Source organism: Anas platyrhynchos, chromosome 20 (assembly GCF_047663525.1).
Source record: "Anas platyrhynchos isolate ZD024472 breed Pekin duck chromosome 20, IASCAAS_PekinDuck_T2T, whole genome shotgun sequence".
Classification (NCBI taxonomy): domain Eukaryota; kingdom Metazoa; phylum Chordata; class Aves; order Anseriformes; family Anatidae; genus Anas; species Anas platyrhynchos.
The window spans coordinates 942278-966561 of NC_092606.1; the positions used below are offsets into that span (position 1 = coordinate 942278).

General features: G+C 40.9%; 1 protein-coding gene across 9 annotated transcripts in view; it reads left to right on the plus strand.

The window, feature by feature from the left end:
• Positions 1-24284, plus strand: part of LYRM9 (LYR motif containing 9) — a 34643-nt gene that overhangs the window by 4901 nt on the left and 5458 nt on the right. For 5 of the 9 annotated variants that reach the window (XM_027472479.3, XM_038165884.2, XM_013100986.5 and 2 more), the window contains exon 2: positions 7713-7785. The gene's annotated coding sequence lies outside the window, so the exon portion shown is untranslated. Of the gene's footprint in view, positions 1-1133; positions 1937-1997; positions 2789-5785; positions 5906-7712; positions 7786-24284 lie in introns of those variants that run through there. The other 4 variants (XM_027472481.3, XM_027472480.3, XM_072025987.1 and 1 more) reach the window with 3 other exon arrangements.

Here is a 24284-nt window from a genome sequence, read left to right on the forward strand (position 1 = left end):
CTCTTTGTCATACATAAATGTCAAGACGGAATATGTACAAGGCCAAAACATCTGGAAAATAATAGGAAACGACAAACTTGCAGCCTGGTTCGTGACATTTCATTCCAGCGTTGTCTTTGGAATGTGACTCCTATAAACTGCAGTCATGTAATGCTAATTGAACTTGTTTGCATAGGAGATTTGTTATAATTGGTACAACTCAGAGCCTGTGCTTTATTAGATCATTATGGATACAGAAAAACAAGTTTCATGTTGTCTACAGACCTACGTCCATATGTCTGACAGTAGACTTTGGTCCACAAGGTTCATTTGGAATGGGCTGTGTGAAGCCAAATCCTCAGCACGTGTAAGCTGGGGTTGCCTCTTCCAAGCGGGCCTCCATGTTTGTTTTAATTTCAGAACCAAGATTCTTTGTCAACCTCCCTTTAATTGGAGGTGCTTTGTATTTATGCAAGGATAATTATGATATGCAGTGAGGAATACGTCTTCTGCATTTGATAGACTTGGTAAAAAGAGGTGTTTTTGCCAGGAATGTGAAGACAATCTTTGACAGGTCTGTGAATACCTGCATACCTTTTTTTTTTTTCCCCCCCTCAGACTCAGTGGAAGGGGGAATTGAAAAGTGAAAGTACCGGATGCAAAACCAGAATTGATAACTGAGGAACATGGGTGCTTTGTAGCTTCCTAACCATACGTGTCCTAAGTTTAAAGAGGAGAAATATTCAGTGTCTTTGATTTTTTTCACCTTTTATGAAAGACTGGAAATAATTAGTATTACTTACAGAAAAATGTTTTTTAAGTTACTCTAAGATTTTTAATACTTTCCATGATTGTGCTTTTGTCATGATAGTATCACATTAAGGGCTTTCCTTCACCAAATCAATTCATTTCCTACTGGAAGAACTAAAGCTTTTCAGCTGTCTGTCCAGCTTATCCTTCTGAACTGAATTTCTCATATCAAGATAACCAGCAGCAATACTTCCCTCAGGAGGTTTATGTTAATTAGTTCCGGATCACTAATTTTTGTGGCCTTGGTGCACCAGTCAGTCTTCAGAAAGCTGTCTTGTAGCCAGTTCTGCCTGTTGGGGGTAGGGTGGGGAGGGATGGTGTTGTAGAGGGAGGATTTATGTTTTAAAAATATATTTTACGTGGCAGCAATTAAACTTGCACATTTATGTGTTTGTATGAAGAGCGATGGGGGCAACTTTACCTTCGGCCAGGTCCTTCTGGGAAGTTAGCTGCTTGTGGAGTTCATGTAGTGTTAACAAGGAGCCATATTATACCCTGCTAAGCATATTTCTTCCAAAAATACCAATGCTGAAGACAAGAGTGATAGGGTGCTCAGATTGTGAGCCCATATCACATCCATGGGGTGTGTGCCTGCTGCACTGCTGGCGCTGGCTGCGGTACCGCGCTTCTCATTGCAGCTGTCTAAAGGCTGCTGGTAGCTTTTCTTTTTCCCTGTGCTCCTAATGACAATCAATTTAATTCGCTATAAAGGGAAGTGGGACTGAAAGAGTCTGTAAATGAGACCCTGAGGTGATACAGTAGCAATCTGTGGCCTTGAAAAGAAGTGTGTGCATCTGAAGGGAAACTGTATCTGCGCTGACAGCTGTGGCTGGGAGGGCACTGTGGCAGCGCTGCGAACCAGTACATGTCAGCAAAAAGAGGGGGCTCTTGTCCCAGCCCCGTTTGCCTCCGTGTGGCTGTGCAGCTCAGCAGATTCCAGAGGATTTATCAGCATCCGAATTTTCCCATCTGCCTCATGCAAGCTTTTCCGGCTAACTTCTGTTAACTACTTGGTGGTTGCGTGGCTTCCTGCCCCTTCGCAGGGGAGCACTCGGCTGCTCCAGCAACAGCTCCGTGTGCAGGACGAGTGCTGGGCCCTCTCGCGCTCAACTCCTGCGGCCCTTGCCCTGCTCGTGTGTGGCACTGTGTAGGTTTGTGCGTGTGCCTTTCTGTCTCTTGGTGCTGTGTGTGAAGAGATGGACTTGGTGAGAACAAGAGGCGGGAGCTAAGCACGCATTTCTTGCATTTTCTACTCTGCAGCCACAACAGTGGCCTCACTCAGTCCCTGGTGGCTTTCTGTTGTCTCAACCTCATTGGCTGGGCTTAAGGGAGTGGAAAGAAAATAAGGTGCTGTGTGGATTGTCTATCCCAAGCTGGAGTGTGGCTCAGGCACCATTTAGTCTGTCCCTTAGCCAGACAAAGGTGGTTTAAATTTATCTGTTACGCATTTTTGTTTGTTTTCTGTAGCACTGAGCTGTCTGCAAGTGCCATGGCACTGTTACAGCCTTTTAGGAACTATTTGCCTTACAAGCAGCTGAAAAGGACATGAAGCTGTTGAGTCACTTGAGTCCGATCCCAAGTAGTGCCATAGGAGCTTGGGAATGGCTTTGGGTTTGTGCAGAAATAAATGACAGGATAGCGTCATTCTAAAGAACCTCCTAGCAGCCATCTTAGGCAGCTGAACTTCTGTTCACTGTTGCTTAAGACAAAACTGATTTCATATGACTATTAGAGAAGGAAAATTATAAGGACAGAGTCATGCAGGAAGCTCATTAAAATGTAAACACTGAAATAACCGGGTGATTGGGCATTGATGTTATGAGCTGCTTTGTATTAAAAGTAACGTGTCTGCAGGATGATGCACCAACATCTGTTATTGCTGAAACAAAATGATTTGCTTTCTCTTTCTGCATTCTTCCAACATCTGCATGTGGAGATCTCCTGTATATTAATAATTTCTAGCACTGATTGCTCATTTGCAGGAAAAATGCATCTAAGGGTAAGGAGATCTATCTTCGCTGAGAAGGGGAAAGTTCTGGTGTGGAATTCTGTCTTGCTGTTCACTTTTGTTAGGTAGTAGGTGACTTCACCATGAAAAGGACTAATGATAAGACACTTACAGGCTATGGCCTGTCTTCTGAAACGCTAGTGTCATCTTACACAATTAAAACTATGCAAATAACTTGCCTAATCTCCCATTCTTGAAATGCTTGCAGACAAATTACTACTTTTTAAAAGCATTTTGTGTTGAAAATGCTCTTTTTTTGTTGTTAGGACTTTGAGTTCTGACTTTATGCATTGACCCAAGAAGTCGATTATAAATGTACATGTATGGTGCTGCCTGCTTGCTAGTTTCAGGCGCTCTGGCTGCGATTGCTCTGGAAAGAAGCAGTATGTTGTATGTTTGTTTCCTGGTTTGGGTGATTGCTGAAGTATTTGTATCATAAGTATCAATTTTAAAGTTCAGTGTGTTTAGGGCTGTGACTTTATCACTTTCTCAGTACTTGTACTAGAAAAGCACAACTGCAGAAATGTTCATCCCAAATAAAAAAGACTGGACAAAAGATGTGAGAAGAACGTTTAGAAATCTTTCCTCTTCTCTAATCATGGTGTCATTAATTCTACCTTCCAGTCTTCAGTCTGCTTTCTAGTTGGGAAGGTGCATGCTTAAATCTTCCACATCCTGGAAAATGCTTGAGCTTAATTTTAAGCGCGTGCATGAGTTACATTAGTTAATTGACTCAGAGCTATTTGCTGAAATCCTGCGCGGTGTCTGGCCGAATTGGAATCGCAATGTCAATACTGCGGCAAATAAGGTACGCACGGCTGTCTGGCTTTGCTCTCAACTTATCGCTGCCTTTGACTTGTAGTCATTTTCTGGTATACAATTGAAATCAGAACTATTTTTTTAATGCGCCGAAATTTATTAAGTTACACAAAAGAATCCATGTTCAAGTAATCCTGCATATATACAGGAAAGGAGCACCGAGCGTGCGTGGCAGATGGTTTCAAAGGAAATCCTCGAGAGCTAGGATTAAAAAGCAATTTTCAGCAAGTTTAAAATGGGTCTCCATATTTGGGTCACGGATGTTAACTCTTTCATTGCAAACAAGTGAGGAGGAAATCTCGTAGGTTCATTATGGAACTCTTTCTCTTGATCAAAGCTGACCAGTGTGCCGTGCCGAAGGAGGAAATGAGAACGTCGGTTGCTTCTGTTCCTAGCCCTGCGCTTCTAGCCACAGTGGGAAGCGGAGGTGCAGCGTGCAGAGACAATGGCATGTAGCAAGTTCATGGGACTGATGCAACTAACAAACATTGGCAGCTTGTTTGAAAATAATGTATATGTGGCTTCAATTTTTTCTGCCCACCCACACAAATTTACATAAAGACAAACATATATTGTGGACTGAAAATACTCAGTGATTTTTTTGTTGTTCAGAAATTGGAATTTTTCCAAGGTATAAAGGTTAAGGTATCTCAGTGCTATTTTACTTCAAATTTCTGAACTCTGTTCCTGCCTCCGACAGCTTTTATTAATTTAATCGGTCTTTAGATCAGATTTTTGTATTTTTATGCCTCAGACATTTGTGGGTAATCCTGTTTCTTTCTCCTACCCATCATTTTTCATTTTAAACTTTGTGATATACAATTTCTGGTATGTTAGAAATACCAGGTTTCTACCTGGTTTCGTACAACAAATTGTATTTGGTTTTGAAATTTGCAACACTGAATATTGAAATCTTAATATAATTTCAATATAGGATTTTCTGTTTCTTTTGGACAAGTTTGATCTATTATAAATAAACAATTGAGCAGCAATACAAGAATGTTTTGTTCAGTCCTACACAGAAGTGAACATGTGCTCGGAGTTTTGCTTGGAAGTATGGCTGTGCTGACAAATACAAACAAGCCTGTGTTTCCTCAGACATTGGTTTAGGGAGCACATTATTTATTTTTAAAATCAAGCTACATTTGGTTATATTCTAACGTAAACAGCACCATGCAAGCAGTGTTCCAGGCTGCAGCTGTTTACATCGGTGGTGTTTGAATAACCAGAAATATTGCCAATGTGATGCGTGAAAACGAGCGCTTGGTATTCTGAGACAAGACAAGACACCGGGTCTGTAGCTGGTATAAAACGCGCAGCAAGTTGGAGATTATTGGCTTTAGCCAACTTACACCAGCTAGTAAACATATTAGGAGTGTAATTCGCATGTCGGTGCTCCTTTGTATGCTTCTCACAATGTAAAGGAAAGTTGTTTGATATGGAATAACTTCTTTTAAAGACTTCTATATTTTCAAGGCAGAAGTTAAGGTTAGACCATAAGCAATATTTATCACTAAACGTGATGTGCAGTAACTGTGATTATTTTGTGTTCCCCAAGCTAGGGTGTATTTTGAATAGACTTGGACAGCTTTCTGAGCGGAAGTGCCTGATGCTCTGCTAAGTGAATTATAGAATTAATTGCTGGTTTAAATTTCAGCCCATGGAGAAGTTAATTGCGTTCCTCTTTGGCGATTATATTAGCCACATGTTAACAGCAAAGGACAATGTACTTCTGAAAGGGCATCATAAATGTCCTACTGGGATAACTAACTGCAGACATATCTACAAACTGTTAATTAACAATGCTAAATAAGAGGTTTTCTACAGCACTGGTCTAAGATACTTCAAAGTTCCTATCTGCTATTTAGAAAAGAAAATTCAGCTGATGGATGAAAATAACATCCAGGTATTTGTCAGCACTCTGTTCTTCTACCAGAACTGGAAGGCCTCAGTGGGCTCACCACTGGCTTTTAACTGAAGTTGAATCTGCTCTTCTGGGTCCTTGTTTTCAATCTCCTATGAGAAATTTGTCTGTGGACATTTTGAAAGAAGCTGTCTCGTCATATCAGTCTTACCAGGTGTTTTTATTTGTTGTATTTATTAGTTCAGATTATTAGTTCAGCAAAAGAGAAATTTAGTCTTTTTTTTTTTTTTTTTTTTTTTTTTTAGGGGTAATGATTGTCTCTTCAAATTCTTCAGGCATCAAGGCAAGGACTAAGCATAAAGAATATGTGCAATAATGAATAAGAACATAAATTTGCAAATTAGAGGCAGAATTCTGCATCTCTGGTAAGACAATTAGGGTGAGAGAGGTTATGAGGGACTCAAATGAAAGCAGGTTGTTCTGTATTTATGTAATGGAAGGGAGAGGCAGAACGGGAATGTGAAGAAAAGACTGACAGACAAAGCAGTGGGTTAGGAATGTGTTTTTGTGGCATGGATGAACAGCAGTAGGGCAACACTGAGCCCAGGGAAAGGGGCACTGGCTGCTAATGATGCAGGCTGAGAATATGGGTGGCAGCGGGAGCTGTGTGGGTGGATGGCAAAGGCTTTGCTCAGATGTCTTGTAAGAAGGGATGCAAAGGCCTTGGCTGCAAACAAAGCATCTCCTACAATCACAACTAAAGTGCAATTTTGAATGCTTTAATTCTTGGAACTGACATTTTTCCAATTTATATTCCTTCAGTGAATAATTACGGGTGCCCAAATTAGATACTAAAAAATAAGTATCCCAAGCTGTTGTCAGCCATTATGTGACCGAGTTATGATATTCTTAATTGAAAAAATTCTGGATTTTCACCCTTGCCTATAGTTGTCTTTGATCTAAATTCTGTAAATGTCTGCATCTGTAAATCAGATTTTTCAAAAACTTCTGTCTGTCACAGGAAGGCACAATAAATCAACCCAGGTTCTTCTGTCATGGGTGTCTTCAGGGCTTTTGTTTCAAGTTTGTTTTATGAAAGTTTGTGGAGTAGCAGATGACCTGAGTAATTCTTGATCCATTTGTCTTTGGATAGCCAGTACAGTCCTCTCTCAACTTCAGTGAAGTTGACTTCTAACTAAAGGAATTAGCGTTGACTTCAGAGAATTTGTCTCCTTGATTCTCTTACAGTGCCATCAAATATTTGATAAAGCAGGAATTTCTTGTAGAGCCACATGTCCATATGCAGTGGAAGGGGGGGTGAGCTAACGCAGACAACTTAACTGTTACAGAGGCAGGTGGAAAAGAGGCCTGAATTCCCCTGTTAGGACTGAATGTGAGTCATCCAGCAACAACAGCAAGGTGCAACTCCAAAGCAATATGGCATACTGTTAAAATGTTTAAAAATAGTATAAAAGGGAAGATTCTCAGATGCTGTTTGTCTGATATAATGTAGAACATTTATGCAGCGCTGTTTGTTGTGCATTGCTTGTTTTCAGTTAAAATAGCAACTGTCAAGGAAGTCATTTCTAGTTTTCTGCAGCCTTCTGGGAGCTAACTTCTAAAAGCAAGGGCTGGTGCTGCAAATCAGGTATTCAAGAAGTTATTCCTCTGCTCCTTCCTGCAGAAGGGCACTTGAACACTTTGAGATGAGATTGCAGCGCTGTGGCAGTGGAATGCCAAACGACCATGTAGGCCTAGTAGTTCTTGAATTTTTCTCAGAAGCTGCTGGGTTGTCCCATTGTTGAAGCATGTTTTTTTCCAAAGCAGTATTCTGCTGTTACAAATATGTAATTCTCTGTGAAATTGTCATTTTACAAAGTTCTGAGTACTAGAAACTGTGGTTCTTTAAAATAGTTAAGAGTTTCTGCAGGTAAGAAAGTATTTAACGGGAAATATTGAAGCTTTGGTTCCACTGAGTGCTTTGGAATTACTCTTCTTATATTTTGTAGTATATATTTATTAAAAAGTGTTTTGAGTAGATTACTGAAAGCAATAACCCATTCATCTCAAGGCCATGAATTCATGGGTAATGTAACTAGTTAAGTGAAAGCTTATGTGCTGGTAAATTTGAAATGTGTGCTGTGGATGGGCTTCTCTGCACTTCTTTATTGATGGTACTTTAAGTAGTGAGTTGGGGAGAACCAGGTAATGAAAATTGATTCTTCTCTGCAGGTCTCTTGCTTGCTGTTGGACTTCGACAGACCTAATCCGTGAAGATAATTAAAGTTCCTTTGCTTTGAATGCTGTAAGTGATTATTTTTTTTTCTTTTGGTTTTATGGAAATCATTAGGAGCCTATTTGCCCCATGTAGGGAAAAAGGCGAAAATGTGAAATCACGAACAAATGGTAGAAATGGAGCTGATGCAATTTGTTAAAGCTGTGCATGTTTGCAGGAGCGATTTCCAAACAGTGTTTTGTATTCAGGAACACCTCTATTTTCCTTCCAGCCATGCTGACAAATACGGTAGCAGAACCTCAATTCTAAATTGTCCGTAAAGATGCCAAATGGAGCAATATTTTCATGTGTTTATCAAGATTACAACTGGATCAGTAATTTCAGCATCTTGGACGGAATCTGCTGTTCCTGTGTGTCTTGTATTTAGTTGAGAATAAACACCTGGAATATTGGTATTGTGCCTTAGCCAGAATATTCCCATAGAGTAGTCAGAGGGGGGATAAAACTTGAATGGAAAAACTTTGTTAATGATACAGGGTGGTGGCCCTCACTGTTATTTAGCATAACAGTTGTTTGAGCTTCAGGTGCCGCAATGACATAGCAGAAGACATTTGAAATATGTCCTTACCATTTAAGACTTCTCACGGTAGTAGACCTGCCTGCTTCAAACCCTGTAAATGTGGAAGCATGGCTTCTGGAGCATCTGGGGCGTACCTTCTATAGTGTATGGGATCCAGCAATTGGCCACTGGGCTATTGCGGGGAGGCAGCATATGGGTGGGAGGCTGGAAACCAAACGCAATGTTTCTGACCTTGTTTCAGCATCGCTTTAGTATTCTTAGGATACAGCTCTCTGCTGATTTGATCACTTATGTATGTTGCTAATGACGTGTCTTATTTCTATGAGAGTGTTCCTACAGACTTTGGGGAAAAAATAAGGGTATGAAGAGCTCTTTGCATGTGTTTTTTGGTACAAGAATAATAAATGTTCTACATGCCAGAAAATTGTCTTTAAAACAAAGTTGGAACACATTACATAGCCAACATCTGCACCTGGCATAGTTATTAAGAGAGTATTTGGCATAGATGCTGAACTATTTTCTGCCAAGAGAGCTTGCCGATACAGTTGTTCAGGGATGAAGATGAGATGATGGCTTTTCCTCTTTGGTTCACTAAAACCATTTCCTTGATCAGTTAAAGTCAAAATCTTGTTAGCAAGGAAAATATTTGATTTTTTAGTATCAGAGTTTACTTAATGGTTAATCAGACTATTTATAACCAGCCACACTGAGGTTATTCTAGCATATCATTCAGTTCCAATGGCAGACACATTGCATATGGGTTGCCATTTTGATGGCTTTGAATGGTAATATGACCCATAAAAACCGAAGCATAATATGCAAACTGATTTTTCTGGCCTACTCTGTTCTTGATGCCATCTGCTTTAGGATGGAAATGAGCCTGTTCAAAATGTGGTCTGCCAGTTTTAAGCAGAGTGGTTGTGCCAGTCACAGATGGATTTAAAAGAATAGCCTCATGTAAACAAGAAAAGAAAGGAAGATTCTCCCGAGAGCAGGAACTTTAAAGTATGGTTGTTAAATCCTGTGGAACATCCATCAGACCTTTCTGTGAATGCTTCATAAGGATTAAGTAAACTCAAGTGACTTTCTAACATCAAGAATAACCCCTCAGCTTCCAAATGCTGCTATCCTACCACCACTGCCTTCTATTGCTGTTACCTGTAATGGAGGAAACTGCAGGAAGCTGACAGCAGCTGATCCTGTCAAGTATGTGCAGTACATTCACGCAGCAAAATCAATTACGGTATATTATTTTGTAAGCTTTGAAGAAATGTGTTTTTAATCTGTTATATGAATCCTGCTGAAATTGTTGAATTCAGAACCCACTATTTCTGAGTTCCTGTCTACGACAATTAACAAAAATCTATCTTGTGGGTGAAGGTGAGTGCCTATCTGCTCAAACTCTACTCAAAACTAAAGTGTTTTGGTTCCTAATTTTCACTGTAGTCAATGAGATCTCAGTCTTCTACTCAATTTGGGAGCCTGAGCTTTGTAGTTTCAGATTCGATGACCTTGTCGTATGTGTAACCACAAGTGTGTCTTGGTACTATTTATAATTCAGAGAAATGCATTAAGTGATTTTCACTGGTGAGGAATATAGACTATATAAGTCTCTCCTTTTTTTCCCCCTCTTTAAATAGATTACATTGTTTGAGCTACAATTTGCTTTTGCAGTAGGGAAGAATGTAAAAGGAGGCACTCATCAATGAATTTCATGTTCTTGACACTTGAACATCCCTCTCAAGTCCTCTTTAAGTCTTTTATTTGCAGGCTAAGTAAACACCAATTTCAGTGATGTCTCATCTACTCCCTTTAATTACTGCTGTTGAGAGAAAGTTTCTGCCGATGCAAATGTGCTATTTTGTCATGTCACATCAAACTGCATCAGCCTTATATTTAGGAACAGAAAGAGGGGGAGGCAGAGACAGGATGTGGCTACAAATGGAACCAAAGGGTTTTCTTAAATACAGGCTGAAAATAGACAATTGAGGCAGTGATGCTTTTTCAAGCATAAATCCATGAAAGGGAAAATCAAGTCTGTGACGACAGAGATGAAAAGCAGGCTAGGGGTGTGAGAAGAGGGAGCTCTAGATGAAGGCATGGGCTGGTGTCAGGGAAAAGCTGATGAACTCATGCAAGCACCCTTTGCATCGACAGATGGATGTGAAGTGGCTTTAGAATGTCAGACCGCATACAGCTGCTCTTCTTCCTTCTGTGCTGGCTAAAAAAGTTCTGGCTCTGCTTCTCTCCGGCTTGTTGCAGGGCATGCTACCTGCCCTTTGTAATCCTCTCTCCTTCAGTTCTCAGAGCTGGACTGGTTGGTTGCTTCTCAACCTGACTTATTTTGATTGGAGAGAGGAGGAAAAAAATAATGCCTGGTCTTCACTACCTCGGCAGTCTCAGCTGAAGCCAGTCTCTTGCAGGAACAGGCCTACATAAACACGGCTGGGTTCTCATTACCCGATTATTTTATCGATCTGTTATTACATGCCGCTTTGATCTCCTCCAGGGATTATTCATTAGATTTCTTTTCTCAAAGCATTATCACATTCCCAAGACTAAAACCAGTATGGTGCAGAATGGCTCAGCTTTGTTCAGTTCTTTGTGCCTGTTTGTGTGATGGCTGCATTTACTAATATTAGAAGAATTTCTTGTGGCTCTTGAGTCCACCCACAGAATTCCAAATATTTTGTGTGGCAGCTCAATATGTGGAAATTGAATGGTTTATTCACCACTGTTTTTGTATGCATCTGTTAGGGCTTGTATCTTACTAGATTATTTGATATATATGTATATTTATATAATATATATACATATATATGTATATTTATATACATACATATATATATAGCCAGTGAGGTAACTGAACCAAACAAATAATAGTAAAGATAAAGGAAAAATTTGCTGAATTAACTAGAAAGAAATGGAAGGAAAAACTGTGAGGAGGCAAATAAAATTTGTGAATAATGATATATATTGCATTTCAGTTAAACCACAGTGCAATTATATTAAATCATTATTTTTAAAGTGTACCTCAGAAGCAACTGGTGATTTTGGAGGTAATATTTTTGTCCCCAAGGACAGTCGAAACGCAGTAGAAGTTGAGCAGTCTGTATACTTACAACATTAACAGATGTGAAACAAGCAGGATGTCAAACTGAAGCAAGGCAGGTTGAGATACAACACTCTTCATAGTTAAATATTTTCAGTCCTCCCAGTCTGTAAAAATATCAAATACATTGCTGCTGTAATCCAAACTCTTAATTTTTGAATTCTTTACAGCAGGAAAATAACCGCCCGTGGTGCTCAATCCATACGTGCAGAGAAGCCTGGGGGGAACAAGGCAACGAGAGGTTTGCCTCAGGCAGCTCATGTACAAGGCTCGGGGCATGTGGGTGGCGTACTCTAGGCACTCAAGGTGGACAGGCTCAGGAATGGGAAAAGGCAACATACTACTGATCACTCGTAGTCTGAGACGTAAGAGGCTTATGTCTTCAACTTGGTTGCAATATTTGGTGTTCTGTCTCATGTGAATTTTATATTGGTAAATGCACCCTCTGTCCGTGGCATCTGACCAGACTGTAAATGGAAGTGGAACAGCAGCCTGGGTGTGCATCCTCCAGTAGTGGAGGGAGGAGGTGAGAAAGTCCTGTAGAGATTCTGGCAATACTTAAAGCAGTAATTTGTATGTTATTTCTTATTTTTCTTTTTCTATTTTTTTCCCCAACACCTAAGACAATCACACCTAATTATTTTCTTCTCATGACTTTAACTCACGAGAAAATTAAAAAAAGCCACAGTAAACTGTATATTTTCATAATAAAAAATGCAGTTCTATTGTACTTTTTCAAAGCAAATCACAAATATTAAATGGGGAAGCAGAAAGATAGCTGTTTGTTTTATAGTTGCTATGTTTATTTTGAACTGAATAAGTCTGGAAAGTACTGGATAAAACTGCAGATCAAATGAAAAGACTCCATAAGCTTTCTCCAGATTGTTCATCAAAAAGCACCCAATTGACAACACTGCAACAAGAAAATGCTTTTAATTAATGTCTTCAGTTAAAGGCAAAGCATTGTGGCTCTCTTAAATATATTATTAAATCTGTATTGTTTAGATAATAGGATGGGGAAAGACGCTTGCACTGAGTGCTGTGTCAAATTCATCAGGGCGTGTTTTAATTCTAGTTCACTTGCTGGATTTCACAGCTATTTGTCTGGGTATTGGGGTAATTTGGAGGGTTGAGTAAAGCTAGATGACTGTAATGAACTCATTTTGTCTTTGACTCATTCTGGCAAAAAAAAAGCGCTATTTACGGGGTATTTTGTATTGTTAAGACTTCTGTTCCTCCTGTCTCTCAAACTTTCTCTGGGCCACTGTCTTTGTGCCATCACCAATAATTACATCAAATTAATTCAGCATAATTGAGTTAATTATTAGCACTGAAGGTTAGCAACATGACTTCAATTGAACCGAAGCTTTTATCCTCTTTTCCTGAGGTTTCACAAAATGTAAACAAATCTGAATCATGGCTGAAACCAAAGGCAGCTCCCTCTCCATGAGGTGCTTTTGTCAGTCAGAAGAGCTGTCCTGCCATGTGCTGTCTGCTGCGATGGGAGAAGCATACTCTGCCATTCTGTATCAACACCCAAATACTTACAAAAAAAAGAAATATGAATTGCCTCAGAACCATTCCATCAAAATCCAGACAGATCAATCACTAACAAATTCAGATACGTAGAGGATATCGAAACTGGTTTATCTGGCAAGCATCAAAAGAATTAGGATGTAGATTCCAAAGATTCAGGGGATTGTTTTCTGAGTTAGGGATGCTAGGGATGGATCACTTGAGAGGCATAGTCAGCAGCATGATTCCCTGTATAAGGTACTAGTGTGAGAATCAGAGGATAGGATTCCTGATCCCAGCACAAGCCGCTCCATTTCCCGGAGCACAGTTTCTTTTCAGGATGTTTTTCCTCATACAGATCCAAGAGGCTAGAGTTGGCTGTTTACACATCCATGGTCTAGGCGTAACGCAATGGGATATTTGAATTCTCAGCATTTGCTATTCTCAACGTTTGCTTTCTGATCTCATCTAAACAAAGGGCATGACTCTGCTGTTACGCTGGATGGCAAACAGCCTTCTTCCACACGGGGTGGGCAGAGGCTGTTCTAGCGCTATGAGAGCTATGCTGCCAGTGGGGCCTGAGCATGTACTGCAGATTTCTTCAAGTCAGTGTTGCTGTGCCATCCTGTTGACATCACTGCAGGTCTGATCAGTGGGCTTAGGAAGCCTATTTAGAATGAACAAAACTGTCTCCTTCCAGCACGCAGTGTTTGCTTCCCTTTTGGAAGCCCATCTTAATCCAGAGTAGGAGAGAAGCAGCAAGGACTGAGCTAATGTAGGCAACAACACATTTAATCCTGTGCTCAAGTACTGTTTAGGCCTGCATTTCAAATATATTACACTAGCTAACATCTGCTACCACTTATGTCAGCTGCAGATTTTCATTTCTTCTCTAATAGGGTCAACTCATGAAGCATGGGAATCAATTGTCAGATAGCCCGTTCTGCAGCCAGGTACTGATCTGAATGATGGAGTCCTTCAACATTGTTGTCTCAAAAGAATGCCTCATAATTTTCAAAAATAAAAATATCTAATGTACAGAGGTGAATCAGCCCCAGGAGGAATAGGGAACACATGGGTCTTCCATCCGAATCACGGAGAATGTGCAAGTCTCACACAGCATCTGGCTTCATGAGGAGCTCTCCCGTGGAATCCCCCTGCAGCCTTGTCCTGGAATGAAAAGCCACTTACTGGGCTGGGATCCCTTTCTTTGCAATAAGCTTATTGAAAGCCATAGTTTTCGTTGTTTTTCTTACCAAGCAGGTGGTCTTTCAGTTAGGCTAGGCCAGGGAGAGTGACAGTAAAATTTCTAGGAAAACTTGAGATATGGCTTTAAGACCTCTTGAATATTCCTAAGATATGGTGGGCATTTGGCCACGTGATTAACTGTTGGTATGGTAACAATCCCTGATTACTGAACTGTGCAAATTAAAATCCCCCTTAAGAGGCTAAACACACTCAGACTTAAATGTTCTGTAACACTGCTGCTTGTAAGCATTTCTCCCATGGACAGGCCTGTATTTTGCTCAAGGTGCTGTGGGTCAAATTCATCTGGAGTACGATTCTGCCACTGGCAGGGTTTACACCAGGGAAGGTTTGGGCACAGGTCATTACTTGGATTGAGGGCAAAGGACTGGAAGATGCTAAATTGCAGCAGGTGGGGGTTGGGATAATGAGATGGCAAGTTGGTCTTCGTGCTGCTGTAAGGGATGATATAAATTAGGAAGGACGATCACAGGGCAAACCGCAGATACCAGGGCATTGTCCGAGCACCATTGTGATTAGTTTGGGATTGTGTGTGGATAGGATGAGAAAGGTGGTGCTGCAGTACATCAATAAAATAAGAAGTTACACTGCAAAGCCCTCCTGTAGTGTAGATTTTATTCCCTTGTAGGCTGGGTGTGGTATTTGCACTGAAGGAATGCTGAGAGGCCTACTTTGGGCATTCTTGGTTTTAAGTAAAAAGCTTATATTAGCCTTTGGTCTATAGTGAGAGTCACGGTGACTTTGTTGCTTTTTCTCAAAACCTGACTCTTTATGCTGTCATCACTTTGTCCTCCTATTGAACTTGTGCACTTCTATTTTCCCAGTTAGAGTCCTTTCTACACTAAGTGGTAGCAGCTTGTTTGAATTACATGTTTTTACTCTTTTGCTAAAAAAAATAAAATAAAATAAGATAAAGCAGGATTGCTTGGGCAAAATTAACCTATCTTAAAACAAAATTAAAATTAACTTTGTACCAGTTTCAGTCCTGAATTGGATCAGGAAGTATGACAAAATCATATGTAAAATTTGCCGATTCTTGAGGACCTACTTCTTCCATACTTACATGACCCATAATTTATAAAACTAGTGCTTCACTTAAAGACAGCATGCATTCATTTGCACCCTTCAAAAGACCTTTCCTACCTTATGGTGCTAACTGGGTATCCTTGTGTTGTGTTTAATTGGAGGCTTCTTCAAAAATCTTCAGAGATTCAGAAAATACTAGAAGGTGATATACGCCTATAATTACATCCTGAAAGTTGTTATACCAACTGTCACAACTGCACTAACTGTAGGGAGAGCCACTGGTGCTAAACTGGAACATGTCAAAGTGCAATATTTACAAGAAAGAGAGGAATGAACAGGCAGTTTTGTTTTAAAGCTGATGGTAGCAAGATCCAATTCAATTCGTATTCAGGCATGATCTTGCCTATAAATACTTAAAGATTTGGGCAGTAAGAACAAAATAACTGTTGACAGCACTTCACTGAGCAGTTTACAGCTGGGAGGATAAAGTTCTTACAAGACTGCCTTTCAGAATTTTCTTTGCGCTTGGAAAAGTCACTGTTGGGAGAAAAAAGTGGAGAAGTTTGCATTGCACCTAAGCCAGAGAGATTCCTGTCTATTCCTCCATTGCTGCCCAAACTTGGCATTGGGTGAGCATGCTACAAAGAATATTTCTTCAATTAGTCTAAGCACATTAATTAATTATCCCCAACTGGGTAATCTGGCCGAAGTGTAGGAAGCGTGTTTCCTCCCTGGTGCTGGATTGGAAACATCTCTGCCTAGTGGCGTTCAATAGCGCTAAGCCTAATGCCGGTGCTGTCACACTGCCTGAGGCATGTCCAACCACTGGCGATTCCTTGTCACAAACCAGGTCCTTGGGATGTGTGGTTCAGCCAGCAGGTAATCTCCTGTATTCTCTGCTGATGCTCTGTAATGCCGCCTTTACAGCGCTGTCCTCAGCCCCCAGAATGTGCTGCTGGTGCACTCTCCTTTGACATTGCTCGATGTGCGAGGCAGAGAAGCAAAGCACAGAGCAGAGGAGAACAGAAATAGAAGTGAACAGAACAAAAATGTCTAGCTATCATCAGTCATGCAATAAGACATTACAGATCATATTTAGAAAGGACAGAACTCACAATAATGACAGGCCACAGCTCGTCAGAAACAATCACATCAAACCAGCAGATCTTAATAAAAGCTCAGCATGCTGGAGAGATGTGTTTATTACAATGGGATTTGAGCATTGTACATGCTCACCCATACAAGAGAGTATATCTACAGGGCAGGCCGCTGCCCAGAGCTGCAAGACATTCAATAATGCTCTGAGTGAATGTGATTTGGTCGGGACGGACGTTTGCTGGTTTGCCTAGGGCAGCAGAACCCACAGAGCTGGCCTTGAACACAGCGCAGTAGTCCCTCTCCGGTGACCTTCTAGGGAATAAAGAAAACACATTATGGATTAATAACCAGAGAAGAAGGCAGTTACTTCACTGAAGCAGGACAGCTCTGCCACTCTGCTGCAGGAAGTTGTAAATGTATTTTCACAAGGAAGCTGTGAAATGTGGAAGGGAAGACTAATGTAGCCACGTACAAAGACCAAAAAAAAGAGTGAGGATCCTAGCAAGTAGCAGCAGTCTGCTCGGGTGTCGTCCTGGCCTGATGTCAGATCCTGAGCCAAGATGTTTTGTGGTTAAAGAGGTTTCAAGAGGCTTCCAATTTCATTCTTATTTTGGCAGCTTGATTATTACTTCCCTGCACAGAACATTTTTCCCGTTGCATTTTGCACAAACACCAATTCTGGAATCGGTATTCGTGCTGTTTTAAGTGGGCCCAGCAATGGCATGATGAGTCAGGTTACAGAGCAGGGCTATGAATCTTTAATATTAGGTTCACTATTTATTTTCAGTTTCTTTTTTCTTTTAGAGTCTATTATTGGGCTCTTAGATTTATATTTTCAAGGAGGACAAATAATTTTGACAACTTAGATAATTGTACATGTTCCAAGTTCAGCACTGAATTCTCCAGATACCTAAAATCACAAAAAAATACCTTTTGGAAAAAAGAGAACAAAACAAGCTGCTTCTGTTGTGCTTTGTGAGCATTCATACAGCCGTAAATATTCTGAAGCATTTTCCTAATTAAAACTAAACTAATACTTCTGAATAGATGCTTTGCAAGAGTTTTTCCTTTTTTGTTTTTTGACAAGGTTTGATTACTCAATCCTATTTTGCAAAATGCACTGTGTACATCTCAGAAATTTTTGATTGAGTTCAACCAAAGCCTACTAACAGCTGGGGAGACAGCGTGGTTTCCTTGAAGACGCAGTGGGCTCAACTGGTAACAGAATCTGCAGTGAGAGCATCAACACTGCTACCAGCTTTTGGACCACGGGCACCCTCAGTAACTTAGAGCCAACGGAGAGAAATAGAGTCGTACATTCCCACGTTAAAATGGTAAAGACACAATGCTCTGAAGGAGTAAGGAAACACACACCCAGCCTGAGTGTGTGGGGTGAGCGCAAGGGGGAACAACCTTGAAACAGCAGCAGCTCAGGTAGTTGAAGCTTTAACTCACCTTTGAAGTCTCTGAAGCCCAGTTTTGGTGGCTGTTTAACTGTTCTGGAGGGATTGAGGTTGCAAATGTTGAGCCATAGGGATTTGCTTGAAAAACAGTCGCAGTAGCAGGAAAAAAAAATATCTGAGAGTAGTGGCACAGTGTTGTATCGGTATCATGGGTTCAGGTATTCACAGGGTCAGTTGACAGACGTGCTAATGCAGAGTGCAAGATTAATTGGCTTTGGTCAGCTTTTGCTTCACTATCTGAATATCATTATCAGGAATGTAAATGATTATGCTATGCAGCGAAATGCCACAATAGTCTCAGTGTTTCCTTTTATACTTGTCTCTTTTTAAACAGGGCTTTATCTAAATGCAAATGTGATTTCAGCCTTCTGATTAGGGCATTATACAGTCATCCATTCCAGAAAAGCACAATTAGTGGATTATTTTGTTTCTGACTCAACAGTTCTTGGTTTAGATAGTTTGTTTGTTGTACTATGCATGAAATTTAAGTTATCACAAGGAGATTTACAGTATTAGTCACAATTACAGCCAGATTTTGTGAGGTTGAGGTTTTTATTTTTCATGGCAGATAAAAATTTTAACATTTGTGGAGTCTTTTTTGGAACAAAAGCATTAATGCAGACTCTTACTATGCCTTATTGTCCTTTTTGTGCAAAGTGAGGGGCAAATTAACTATGCAAATTCCGTGATGTCGTGGGGTGTACAAGTACAGAATTCAGTCATACCTCTTCTCAGGATTTATTCAGTGTTGAATTGTGCTAAGATACCGTGGCACTGTATGAGAACCTAATGGTGGGTCACCTCGTAAGATTATTTCTGATTAAACAACTGTGTTAGTAAAATTGCCATCAGTTTTTCCATGTCCTGATTTCCAGTGAAGTGAGATAAGAAAGATCCAGTCCAGTTCCCCAAGGCGGTTGTCTCCCAGCTGTGATAACATGGCAATGCTTAGTTGATGCGGAGTTGGCTGAGACAGGAATGTGCAAAATCATAGTTGGTGGGACAGAGTACTTCAAAAGCAGTTAAAACTGTGTATGCCATCTGGAAGAGAAGAGCTGTATTGCACAGTAGAGCTAGGATGCTGGAGGCAGCTCTGAAAGGTTAAAAGGGGGAAAACAAGAAACCAGGGAAAGAGAAAGACCTGTCCAGATGACATTTCAATATGCCAGATCGTAAGAAGAATTTGATTTGATTTCTTGGAAGCTGGATGCACATATAGACAGGAAAAGAAAGAGTATTAGGTTCTAATAAAGTATCAAATGTATTACTGCTTTAGGGTTTTACACAGCTTTTCCAGCCAGTAGGCTCTGAAATCACGTTAGATGCTGTACGTGGAGCTCACAGTTGAGCATTATGGTACATAAAAAGTTCTAATTATCTTTCTACAGTTGCAGACTGAGGCACTGAATACACTGAAGTGTATTCTTGAAATTACAATGACAATGTTGCAAGATGGTGGTGGTCCTAAAGTGAGCAAAAGTTCCAAGAACGCCAAGAAAACGACTAATGTATAGGAGAACTTAATCCAGACTCAAAAATTAGCCAAATAGTGTTTGTTTTTTTTAATGTACACAATCAACAGTGGCTGTCACAACTTAGGTAACTGAGGTGACGATACAGAGAATGCATTTCAGCACTCTGAAACACAGCTCCCGGTACCCCGACAAGGTAGCAGTGGCTCGGTGCCACTGGTGAGGTGGGGGGGTCCCTGGGTGGTGCCGCGGCTGCAGGGAGCAGGTGGAGCCCCCTGGAATTACGGCGCCCTTCACAGCCTGCTCAGGGTGGTACAAACACGGGGATGCTGCGTGCTCAGAAAAATACGGGGTTTTGGTGGTAAACTCCCCCGTGAAGATAACTCATGTCCCAAAGGTTGTAAAATTTGTGACGCTGTGGATGTACGGCAGCATTCAGGATCGCTTTTTCTTTCAGTGTAGGGCCTTCCTGTAATGAAGGTTTGATAACTAGAACTGGTGAAAATGTCAAATTTCAAATCCATTACGAACTCCAGCATTTGGGGGAAAGCAGAAGCAATTTTTCTGAAATTTCATGTGTTGGTCACGTGATTTGAATTTAACAGTTCATCGTGTTCCTATGAAAAATACTGCAGTGGCAAAATCATAATTATCTAAAGTGAAACACGTTTTCCGTTCCATCGATCAGCTTAATCATTTCATATTTGTATGTTTATGAGACTTTGGTTTCCTGCTCTCTCCCGTAGATGAGTTTCTTTATGCTGAAGCAGGCTGTCCTCTGCATTCCCAACACATAAAGAGTCCGTGCTTTTGCGACAGGAAATCTATAGCACCACTTAGGTTTAATTAGAGCATGGTGACAGATAGGACTTCAAAGCCTAGAAACAACTCAACAAATTGGCCTTACTCCCAAAGCATGTTTTGAGGTGTGCCTTGAACTGGGATTCAGTGGGAATATGGGAAATACAGGGTTAGGAGCTGAAGGACAGTGGAACTGTCCCAGTTCTTACCAGGATCAAACCAAATGAACCTGTGTGTAAAGATAAGCTCGCGTTCAGGTTAACAAAACACTTTTTCTATTAAAGCCTGAATGTCAGTGCTACAGAACATCCACAACTGCTGCTGAAGGAAGGAGGAAAGGGAGAACAGTGGCTGGAGCCAAAGCTGTGCTGTATGAAGCTGGTCTAATCCTTTAATCTCTGCCACTCACTGTCCTGTAGGCAAGCAGGCCCGTCTCAGAGTGGGGTTCTGGTGTGTCCGCGAGACACGGGGAGACCCTCTGGGTACGGGAATAGAACAGATTCAGAGATGCACTGCACAAATGGCTGGCTGCAACACCTCTACATCCTGAAGCTCCAGTAACTCCGAGGTCTTGCTTGCCCTGTGCAATTTCACATGGCTAAAAAAACCTTAAGGCTGCCAAAGAAAGTCAGCGTGTATGCTGCTGGACTTCTTGACTTCTTGTTATGAAAGAGAAGTGAAGCTAGATTTTGGTCCAAAACATAAAATCCTGTTCTTCTCAGTTCTTCTGAAACAGAAACATCAACATCTCTAAATTGAATGGTGTTGTGACAGAATCCCTTAAAATCACAGTGTGTGTCAGGAACGTTGCTCAGTCTAAATATATTGTTCTCAGTTTTTTTGTCACCTGCAGTACGAAATGTAAGGGGAAGAATGAAGTGAGGGGATTCAGCATGATGCTTGTGCAGTAAATGTTTATTACAATATATGATGTGAATTAGTAACCCCAAAATAGTTTAAGTAAAAAGATAACAAACACCAGGTGAATTATTTCAATAATTCTATTTAAATAGTTGGGGGGAAAGAGCCAGGTGTTGGGTGAAACTAAATTTCCTGAACAGGAAAGCAAAGCAAAGGCATTTGCGTAATAAAGCAAGCTTTGTCCAAGGTGATTTTCCTGAAGTTTCATTTGCATTTTCACTGATAGCTGGTAGGGGAACACAGTGATACGGCTGAATTGAGTGCTAGCAAGAAACTGAAGGAGAATCTTCTTTGAAGGTCCGTTCATATTAGAAGGGTTCCAGATTTGTTAAGAAAACAACTTCAGAGAAGTGAAGGAAGGAAGTCAGTGCTGAGAGTGATACCGAGGGTGGAGTGAAAGGTGCATGCTGCAGGGTGCCCCCGGCTCTGAGTGCTGGCAGCCAGCCCCAGGACTGACCCCGTGCTGGCAGCTGGGGACGCGATTCTCAGGGATATGCACAGGCTGCGCTGTGTGCACTTTAACTTCTCTTTTTTCATAAGTACAAACTCTTTGCTAATAAGCTTGATATGATTATGTATCAAATCAGTGGCCTGAGGGTAAACTGATTAGGACTGAGTGTATCTATTGGCAGTGGAGCTGCAGGTCTGCACACACCAGCAGCTTACTCTCAAATTGCTTAGCTCCCGGAGCCTGCCTGCTTAAGCTCATTGCAAAAAGTTTAATTTGGGATGAAAAGCAAATGAGGACTTCAACACTTGGAAAGTAAATAAATCAGCTGGAATATTATAAAATGATGTAGGTGCCCAGTATGCCCAAGCAAAACTGAGGTCACAGACATGGAATCGTTCTACTTAATTTAACCTTGTAACTATAGGCGCTGTATCATAACGCTTCCTTCTGCATTTAGTGGGAGAAAGGTAGGGAGGGATTCAGTCTGTTTTTTCGGAGCTGTTTTTTTGGAGTTTATCTTTCTGCTGGTTGGAGGGGTAATACAGGGATCCCTTTACAAACCTTGGAGTGTAATCACCTCATTTTACTCAAATGCCAAAGGGAAATGAATTCAAACCAAATAACTGCATGGAACTGATGTCCAGCATAGGTTTCATTGCAAAGAGAAAGTGATATTTTAGAGAAAAGAATGGAAGAGAATGAGATGAACATTCCTAAGCCCAGGGGAGTTCTGATCTGTATTTTAAGCTGAACTTTTTAGGGCAGAGCCATAATTAGAAAATCTCGTGTGCTTGGAAAATGGGCTGGCAAGTGGGGTAGTCAGACTGAAACCATTTTGAGAAGCCAGCTCTTGGTCTCTATTTCTGAAGTTTTGTAAAATCTTTCTGCCTTATGTGTTTTGTTTTTGTTTTTCCTGGACAGTAGAAATCCTGTGGTGTGTGAGGATGAATGATTTTTGTTACACAAATACGAGAGAACAGAACTGGAATCAAGCAAGCAGAATGAAAGGATTGCAGTAGCGGTAGAGAGCCAACTTATTGTCCTCATGATGGAAGAATAGTTTTCTAATTGTTCATGAAACCTAATGGAAGCCGTATTTTGGCTGTAAATAATTCTCAGGAGGGACCATTGTGAAGTCTTACCTCATCTCTCTTACTTTACTAATAGAACATATCAAATATTCAAAAGCAGGCACACCCTAGGAACCTCAAAGTGCACTAAACCACTTGTCAGTTTTGGATACTAGAGAAAGATGGGACTGTCCAGAGGTTTTTCTGGCACATCACTGACCTGTTGGAAGCTAGTGCTGATTTATCCTTGGTACGTGTCAGTTGTGAGAGGAGAGGATAACAGGCAGAAGGTAAAGATTATGAGGACGGAATCCAAGAGCCAAATAATTCAGGTTTTCTTACCCAGAAGACATCATGATATTACACCCAACCATGGTGAGAGAGGGGCGTTTGAAAATTAACTCCAGTTAGCATCTGCTTCTGAGTTACCTGTAACCAAAAAAAAAAAAAAAAAAAGGAGATACCACATCTTGCATTTTGTCCATGGAATCTCTCCTAAGTGGTATAACCATTTCGGTCCTGGAGATCTGTATTCTAGAATCCAGTAATAAGACCCAAATCAAAGTTACTGTCTTAAACATTAAATTCAGCCTGCCTTTTGTCTCTTTGGTGTGTGTTAGTTCTGACACCAGGTGGGGCACTCCCAGCACAGGACTTCTCATTGCTGCATTTGGCGTTGGCATCACCCATCTCTCCGCCTGGGGAACGATCCCTGTCTACTCTCCTTCTCAGATCCCCCGAGTGACAGTGCTTTCCCTGGGGTTAATTAAGGGAGTGTCCAAGCTGAGCCTTGTGCGGGTTGCTGGCCAGCCGTGTTGCATTAGCTACGATGGGAAGTTACCCCAGCCGTGCCAGTGGCTTACAGATCAGGGGATTCAACTGTCGTTTTGTAAGTGCTTTTTTTTCTAACGTTAATGGTAGAGTCATGGTAAACAGCACCATAGATTGATCTTACAGCTCTCTGCAATCAAAAAAATGATATGGCATATTGGTAACAAGGTGTGGGTAAAAGGCCAGTTTGGAGTTTTTAAGGGGGAAAAAAAAGTCTGTAGCCTAGAATTACAACACTTAAGGGTGTTTTTCACTAAAGGGTTAATCGGTGTGTTCTATTGTATATCTTTAAATTAGTTTTAATAAGTTACATCACATAATTTACATCAGCTCATCAGATAGTAACTCTGCAAAGTACTCCCCTGAAACTGCCGTCTTTTTCTCTTGAAGGCTAGAAGAAGGTTTTCGTTCTGAAGTGTCATCAGAAGCTTTCTTCAGGGCTTCCATGGCACCCACCATTAGCCATGACTCACTATTTTTTAAGGACCTGCAGAAACTGTTATAAAACTTGCCTGTTGATAGCAGCTAAGCAGGTGGTGAGCTATGTTGTGTGCTCTATTAGGCTCCACAAAAACATGTTCGTATTACTGTCACCTCCTCCCCATTCCCATCCCACCTGTTTGGCTCATCTGCTTCATTCTGCCTCATCTTATGACTTGTCATTAGTCTGCCTTGTAAATTCTTTGTGGCAGAAACTTTTTCGTTAGACATATATATATGGATATACAGAGAGAGGGACTACCTACCACGACCAAGCCCAGGTTCCTGGCTGAAAGGTATGGGCCCAATCCCAATACAGGAAATAACGCTAATATCATGAGGCTTTTTCTTAGGCATCTTCTGTAGACAAGAAGCTCTGCCGCAGGAACAGCTCTCTCTCATTTTACAGGATTTTACCTATTTTTGAACCGAACCACCTTTTGTCTAATTATGGCAGCATGGTTTTCACCAGTCTTTCCCTA